The sequence below is a fragment of the Protopterus annectens genome, chromosome 4.part0, assembly GCF_019279795.1.
Source record: "Protopterus annectens isolate FY-2018-M chromosome 4.part0, PAN1.0, whole genome shotgun sequence".
NCBI lineage: Eukaryota > Metazoa > Chordata > Ceratodontiformes > Protopteridae > Protopterus > Protopterus annectens.
The window spans coordinates 219,753,517-219,762,455 of record NC_056733.1 but is presented as its reverse complement, the minus strand read 5'-3'; the positions used below and the strand labels follow the sequence as shown (position 1 = coordinate 219,762,455).

General features: G+C 43.0%; 1 protein-coding gene across 1 annotated transcript in view; it reads left to right on the top strand.

The window, feature by feature from the left end:
* Positions 1–8,939, top strand: part of ASPSCR1 (ASPSCR1 tether for SLC2A4, UBX domain containing) — a 4,162,292-nt gene that overhangs the window by 37,063 nt on the left and 4,116,290 nt on the right. The window lies entirely within an intron of this gene.

Genomic DNA, 8,939 nt, shown 5'->3' with positions numbered 1-8,939 from the left:
GTTCCGCTGTGGCGACCCCTAACCGGGAAAAGCCGAAAGTCCAACAACAACTGAATTATCACTTGTGACGTAGGCAAATTTACATTTATACACAAGTAATCAAATTGTATTAAATTAACAAACATACTTCACAATAACAGGTGAGCAGTAGATGGCCATATTTTGTAGACTGTGGTCAAGAATGTTGCACTGTATATAGTAGGTTTATTTACCAGTTGCTCAAAGGAATTTTTATTTATAAAGTCTAGGAATCTTTGGACATATTCTGCATATTGGAGGTGTAAGTGTTCCAGAATATTGAAGGGTAGTTAAAATCACCCAAAATTAGTGAGTTTTTGCTAATAGAGAGATCATTTAGAACACTGAGGGATCTTGCATGGTTATTGGGGGGCAAAGAAGTTGTTCTGTAACAATCCATTTGTTGACCATCCTATCTGGAGTGATCTGTAGTTCAGTTATGGTTTGAGTTCCTAGGGATTAGGCTAGAGGTATTAAATGCAGCTTGACAAATATGGAGTCTCCACCTCCATTACCATTGGTCCTGAAGACATGAAAAGAGCAAAACCCTGGTACAGAGGAAATGGGACTGTTTTGCATTTAAGCCAAGTTTCAGTAAGTGTGCAGAAGTGGATGTATTCCAGATGCAGGAGTGCCTGAATGTCAGGCAGTTTGTTTAGACTTCTGGCATTAATGGAGTCAACTTAATGTGATCCCATTTTGGACTGATGTGTTATGTTGGAATGTCCATCAAATGGTCTCTTCATAAAAAAGGCACTGGGGGGCAGCAAAGACTTTGGCCACAATGCAAAAACCTTGACATCAGAGGTGCAGGCCATACTTAGTGAAGCATGCTGAAGTTTAGTGGATCCCCCTTGAAATTATGCCAGTTACTGAAACCAATTATCTTTTCATTGTATCTAAACATCATTCAAGGGGAAAAAGGGATACTACGTTATCTACATTTATGACCTGCATGAAAAGCTCTGACATATCTCTTCTACATGTCCTTCAGGGTTCTATGCCTCAAGTTGTTCACTCCTACATGAATCACTACCCTATTACAGTCCTCATATTTGTCAGTAGTTAGAGTACTTGGGTTATTGTAATGTGCTGAGATCCTGGTGTCTGAAAGACCACTCACTGTAACTGCCCTGTTGTCCAGCCTTGAGTGATGAATCAGTGTGCCTGAAAATGGTCACCTATCACTAAAACATTTTTATTGCTGATATGGTTCAAAGTGATGGATTTTGAGTGTTTGCTCAGAGTTGATGTTTTATGGGAAGCATGCATGAGGTGGATGAGTGGGCCTTATTTCTGCGGAGGCTTAATCTTCTCTAGGAGGCTCGAACTGTTTTTTAAGAGCCTCGGCATAAAACATTTTGGTGTGATTAGAGAAGGATCATGGTGGGAGGTTTATGAAGCTGACAGAGAACGTTTATAGGGGAGAGGAAAGTCTCAAGATTAATTAGGCATTTGCATTTCTCACAGAGCTTAAACTCACTAATAAATCCATCTGTGAGCATAAGGCAGTTTTGTCCCCTGTCTTGGAGACCTAGTGTTAAAATGCTGGTAACAGAGGTGAAACTAGCAGGCTGACCTTCCATCTTGTCCAGTGCTTGGGAGTTTAGACAAGTAAAGAAAATTTAAGCACTAAGCAGGTAAGACAATAGGCATGAGAGAAACTAAGCAGGTAAGACAATAGGCATGAGAGAGTATCTCAAGCCCTAGCAGTCAAAGGAGAGGTATTTCCCAGTCTAATCCTCTAGTATTCACCAGTACAAACTTACAACATGAGACCGGGAGGATTAGGGCTTTCCTTCCACATATATGCCAACTAGGTGACTGTTGGGGGGTGCCATGCTTGGAACGGTGCACTTTCTGAATTATTTATTTAATTTATTTTAGAGTAATAAAATATGTAGCTTTTTTACTCTAAAATAAATAAATAAATAAATTTAAATGTGGTGTCCTGGTTCTACCAAACACACCCACCTCGCAGTGTGACAAACACCCCAGGTTGGGAGATGCTTTACTTGCCATTCAAGTCAGTGAAGCAACTTTACGTCAGATTTGCATTGCCAGGTCACTCAGACCTTGCAATGTTCAGATTGTAGGTACAAAGCCATTGTTTTAACTAGAGTGAGGGCTAGCATCAGTTTGATGCTTTTTAATTTAAAATAAAACCTAACTATAATGCTTTGCTGTTCAGGGAGTCAGAAGATAGTGAGGTAAGCCGTTTTTGGCACAGCCTTGGATAACCATAAGACCTTTTACAGCTATGTACTTAGCCTAAAAGGTAGAACCCAAGTATGTGGAGAACTAGAGACCAATGGTATCACACACACTGACCTCACAGAAATATCATACCTGCTAGCGGATAGGTTTTGGTGAAAATTTCACCCCCTATCCCCTTCAAATCTCATCACAAACCTTACCCCAACCCCCCCAGCTTGCATCTGAAGAACAGGTCATCAAAGCCTTGCCAAAGGCAAAAAAATCTGTGGGAACAGATGGCATCCCAGGCTGTCTTCTGAACAGTCGAAAACATTAACTAGCATCACCATTAAGAACCCTTTTCAATCATAGTCTAACCACAGGCTTTGCTCCTGCAGAATGGAGAACAGCAGCAGTTATTCCCCTCTACAAAGGTGGCCTAGCAATAGACCTGGGGAATTGCAGACCCATAAGCTTGACCAGCCAGATCTGTAAGGCCATGGGACATATCATTATGGACCTCATAAGTAAAAACATAGGTGACCTTCAGACCCTGGATACTGCCCAATTTGGCTTCGTCAAGGGCAGATCCTGCCTGTGAAATCTGTGGATTTTTTTTGAAAATGTAGTCTGGGCCATTGAGGACAAATCTGTGCACACGGCATACTTTGACTTGGCAAGGCTTTTGACACAATCCCACACTCTGGCATTACAGATAAACTTAGCAAACTGAATGTAAAACCACTTCATTGTAAGATGGGTTGCTAACTGGCTCACAGATTGAACACACACTGTCAAAGTGGGTGACTCCACAAGAACCAGCAGACCGGTTACCAGCAGGGTGCCACAGGGGTCAGTGCCAGACCCCCTAGTGTTTAGTATATAATTCTCAGAAGTTCAGGTCAAAACTAAGGTGGTGTGACTTTTCAAGTTTGCAGACTACTGCAAACTGGGTGAAGTTATTGAATCCCCAAATGATGTTGGTATACTCCAGGCAGGTCTTACGCAAACCAATGACTGGTATCTTGGTCATGGTAACTGAATTCAAATAAATACATAATCTTTCCCCTTGGCACAAACGGTGTCCCTTCACACTATCAAATCAACAATACCCAAGTACCCATGAAGTGGTAAGGGACTTCGGTTCTCAAGGATTAGTATTTGTTTGAGAGATGCAAGATAGACTATTTAACTTGACATTTGATATGACAGAGAGATTAGATATAATTGCTGGGGCTTTCTGTGGAGGAAAATGACTAGCTACCTGCTGTTGCTTTTTCATTCTGGTTTTGTTATACTAGTGTGATTTTTATGTGAGGCAGTGTAGAATATTTTAATGTGTGGCAACTGTACGTTTGAAACAAAAGTGAAACGCATTCAAATTGCAGGATGGTTCTCCACTTTTATTACAATTTAACATTTGAATTGTATATTGACATGGCTGTAACTGTTTGTTGGGGTTGTCTGGATAAAAGTAACTGATCCTGTTGTGACCTGTTCAGAATACAGTCATTGCTCAATGGGGTAAAATGCATCACAGAATATCTAGACCTTCAGAGCATCCAGAGGGTTAGTGGCCCACACACATGTGCGTACGTAGAGTTTAGCACAGGCCACTGCCCTGAATATCACCTAGTCTAAAATAAGCCCTGCTCGGAGCCTTACACAGAAGGTCACTGTTACTTGTGTGGGGAGCTGGGGATGACATCATTATTAACGTTTCCCCTAAACCTCAGAGGCCACTACCTCTTGTATTGGGCTGGAAGTAATGTGATAATTTAGTTCCGTAATTTTCTTCACAAACTTCAGAGGGTAAGTTTGTATAGGAACAGTATATTGTCTGAGTAAACTGGAAACCTTACTGTAGCTGTTTTTTCCTTTTTCTTCACAAACATCAGATGCATATATGGGTGGATATTTTATTTACTTCAGTTTATCCATTTTGATGACCCAGTTGATCTCACTAATTTAGTGGCTGCTCTTCAGGGAAGACTTGAGGTGGTATTTTTACTACAAAGGGAAATTTGGCCAGTGTGTTTGGATCTTCCCCTATTCTTTTTGATAGGTGGATGTTAAAGATCCCATAACACCTGAGCTACCACCAACTCAAGCTGATGGGACCTTGGTGTAACGTCTCATCCAAAGGGAGACGCACTTATGAGTGCAGCAACTCCCTTATAATGGACTGCAGTGTCAGCAATCCATCTACCTGAAGTGAGAACAGAACCTACAACCTTCTGTACCAATGGCTGGTGAACTACCTGTATGTCACTGACACTTAGTCTTTTTGAGGAAGTAAAGAAGCATTCTTTTCAGTTTTGCCCAAGTGTGACATCAGAGTGGGAGCACACAAGGTGGCTGTCTTTCTCTGGTAGGGGAGAGGGGGTATTCTGCAAGTGCATATGACAGTAGTGACTTGAAACATGACTTTGGTCATTTCTCCCTTAATTTTCATCCCAATTTAACAGCAGACAGCATACATAGAAAGTGACTACTTTTTAAGGTAGCATAGGGAGGAGGCAGGTACTGTCTCCATATACGATTTTATCATCACAAGCATTTGTCTTCTTTGTTTATCATACATACACATTTCTTTTTTTTTTTTTTTTTTACCATTTTTTCTGGTCATCATTGAATAAAAAGGTTCTTCTTCACCTTCCGCCTTCTCCTTCCTCCTTCCGCCTTCACACCCTAAGTAGAAAAGCAAGTGTGCGTTTCTTCCCTTAATCATGAGTTTTGTTTTGTTTAGGCCATCACTGGATTTAAAGCTTTTTTAAAAAAAAAACTGCACCTCAGAAAAGCATGTAGAACCCCTCCCTCCATAACTTCTTGCAGCCCCCAGACTCCAGCTTAATACAGTTGATTTTACTACATGGTTATCAAAGAGCAGTCTTGCCTACATAAAATGTGTTTAAAGAGCAAGAAAAAAGTAAGATGGATGGTGGTTTGCGCATAGCAGTTATGCTTAGGCACCAATTGATCTAAGGCTGGTCATGAGAGGGAGCCACCAAAGAAACTTATAGTAAGGGCAGGCAATTCAAGAGCCACCACATTTTAAAAGAGCAACATGGATTGACTTGTTGGTGACCACTCTGTGTTCTGGGTTTAGGGGCTACAGTGGGAGGGCAAATGTATTTAAATAGCTTAAGGGGAGAGACTTCACAAAAAGATGTAGGATGCTTACTGACGACAGCCAATAAGAGAGGAGACAGAGGGGTGAATTATGGTACCAAATTTTCATAAGGGGTGAACGACAACAGCTACTTTAGGTTTAAGAACACAACTAGAACAGCCTGAGAGGGTGGAAAAATTCTTGGACATGTAACTCTGTAGCTCACTGGTCTGAAACTCTAAATGCAAGCCCTGAACTAGCTTGACTTTGGCTCATCACATTAGAAGAAACAGTGATTTAATGCCAACAGTTGGACCACTTAAATGGCAAAACGCAGTGTAACTATTTACATGAATTATAGGTTCATAGGTTCATACTAGGCTATCTGCCCAAGGGCATTTATAAGTCTAGCCCATAGTTATGTGGCTTTCGCCACCCCTTTAGTTTGAATAAAAACTATGCCTATCATTTTTCTGTGCCTCTGTCAAGCAGTGACACTGAAGTAATCCCTGGGGTATATCTGCGATCTCCCATCCATTGGTCAAGATTCCTCTTGAACAAGGCCAGCGAGGTGCTCTGCCTCACATGTACCGGGATTTTGTTCCACAGCATAGGGAGTCTCTGGGTGATGAATCTGTCCCTCCAGCACGTTCTATTTATAACCGTGTCAAGGTTTAAGTCTCCCGCCCTTGTGGTTCTGAGGGATCTAGATTTTTTGAGGTGAAGCATATTCATCAAATCTGGGTTTGACATGGCCTTATATGTCAGGCACAGGTCACCTCTGAGCAAGCGGTATGAGACTGAATAGAGCTGGAGTTCTTTCAGTCGGGCAGCATAAGACATATTTTGAGACCCTTTATCCTTTTGGTGAGGAACTTTTGGGGCCTTTCAAGCTGCAACAGGTGTCTGGTCAGATACATTCCAAACGGGGCATTGTACTCAATCATAGGTCTAATGAGTGATGAGTACAGGGGGACGATGACCTCCCTTGATCTAGATGTGAATCCCTTCATGATCAGGTGGGCGATTATAGAAGGTTTTCCTAACTACTTTAGCAACATGAGTGTCAAACGAAAGGCTACTGTCAACTTGGGTCCCCAGATCCCTGATGACTTTTCCTGTGCTCAGTGGATTGCCACCTATATGGTAGCTAGGGGTAACCTTGTTTTTCCCGAAGGGTATGACTATGCATTTTTTGGCGTTTAACTTCAGGCCATGGCTCTGGCACCAGTTATCCGTTTCTGTGAGGCCCTTCTGGAGGATATCTGTGTCAGATGTGTTTTCAACTATGGCCCAGTTTGCAGTCATCTGCAAACTTTGTCAGCCATAACCCTCCTGTGTTTGCTTGTACTTCAGAAAAGTAGATGCCGAACAAGAGTGGACCCAGGACTGAGCCCTGTGGGACACCACTTGTGACAGGCTTTGAGTCTGACATGGCTCCAGCAACTCTGACCCTGTGGGTTCTGTCGCTTAGCCAGTTTGCAACCCATCTTGTGATGTATGGGTTTACATTCAAGCTGATGAGTTTTTCGATACCTGAGTGGGGTATTGTGTCGAAGGCCTTTGCCAGGTCGAGGTAGGCTGTATGGACTGCCTTTCCCTCATCAATGGCCTTGGTGACTGTCTCGAAAAAGTCAACCAAGTTTAAGAAGCAGGATCTGCCTTTGACAAAGCCAAACTGGGTTGGATCCAAAGTCTGCAAGTTCCCTATGTCTTTATTTATGAGTTCCATTATGATCCTCTCCATGGCTTTGCAGATAAGGCTTGTCAAGCTAATGGGGCAGTAATTTCCAGGGTCTGTGGAGGCACCGCCCTTATGAAGTGGGACCACAGTCGCCGGCGCCACTCCTTGGAGTACGTATCCTGAGATGAGGCTAAGATTAAACAGCTGTCCTAACTGTGGGTTTAATTCCTCGTTGAGTTCATGAAGCACACAGCCGGGGACACCATCTGGTCCCATGGATGCTGTGTTTTGCCTTAGTGAGGCAGTTCTCACCTGGGCGTTGGAGATGTTTGGGGCTACAATCCTCTGGAATAGATATCTCTCCTTTGGGGAGGGGAGAAGTTTGCACTGAACCTGTCAGCCAGTATGTTAGCAATGTGTGTAGGTTCAGTAATTTTCACATCATTTTGAACTAATTCTGAGCATATCTGGGAGTTTCCTCCTAGGTTTCTAACATAGCTAAAGAAGGCCTTATGATTGTCTTTAGAGTCATTGGCGATTTTTCTCTCAAAATTTGCCTTTGATGATTTTATGAGAGCTCTTAGTTTTTTACTTATAATGATCAAAGGTGTCTTACCTTTCAAGGATTTTGCTCTATCTTGTAGTAGCTTCCTCCTTTTGTTGTAGAGCTTGTTTATGGCTGGGGTCCACCAGACAGGACACTTGCCTTTGGTACAGAGAGTCTTAGTTTTGTTTGGGATTGCCTGATCCATGCAGTCCTGTAGGTGCTGGTAGAAGGCATTTGTAAGTGATTCAGCGGTTTGAGTAATGTTTACCACTGGCTCAGGGGCCTTAAAGGAGACCACACTAGTTTTTAGAAGTGTGAAATCGGCTTTTGAGAAGTTTTTCACTGTGGTCTTTTTGTTTCAGGTGGGGGGATGAGGACCTCCAGCGAGATTAGTTTATGATCTGATCTCACCAGTGAGGGGTATACTTCCGGTGTTGAACATTTTGATCCCATGTTCGTGATGAGATCAAGTATGTTTTCACCTCTTGTGGGGATGGTGACTAGTTGTTCCATGGCATTTGAGTTTATGAACTCCAGGAATCTTTGGGTTAGAGTGTTAGGGCTTGAGTAGTGTTCCCAGTCTATATTAGGGTAGTTGAAGTCACCTAGTATGATGGTGTTTGGAGATACATTTATCCCCTCCAATGTTTTCAGGAAGGCCATGTGAGGTTCCTGAGTTTGAGAGGGTGGCCTGTAACATGCTACAAATTGCAGAGCAGTCTTGCCTATGGTTAATTGCACCTGGATGGTCTCCGATGCATCGTGCGTTGCCACCAACCTTGAGGTGTGGGTGTCCTTTATGAATATGGACACCCCTCCTTTCTTGGTGTTGTCCGGATTTTGGGGCGGAACGCATGATATGAGGTGAAACCTGTTAGTGCTGGGGTGCTCTCAGGAGCCTTGAACCAGGTTTCTGTCACAGCACAGACATCGATGTTCTCCATATTGAGAAGGGCCTCGAGTGCGTGCATCTTGAGATTGAGACTTCTGGCATTGAGCAGCATTACCCTTAGTTTTTTCCTTTTGGTGTTCTAGGGTGGTAGGTTTAGAATTTGAGCCTTGCCTAAAAAGGCACTATGGGGTGGCAAGAGCCTTTGCCAATATCCGAAGCCCAGGGTGACAGGTGCAAGCCGTCCCTTGAAGCAGCGTGGCTTGTCCAGCATGTCATCCCAGGCAGACAGACATTGGATCCCCTTTGAATGACACCAGAATTTAAGCCAATTATTAAAGCTGATCATCTTATCACTGTATTGTGGCATCATTCTAGGTGAAGGTAGGATACTGCTCAAGGTCAGGGTCATACCTGCCTGGGCTACATAATCAGAGAGCTCCTCGATGTCCCTTTTCATGTAGTCCAAGGAGGTACGCCTCAGGTCATTGAC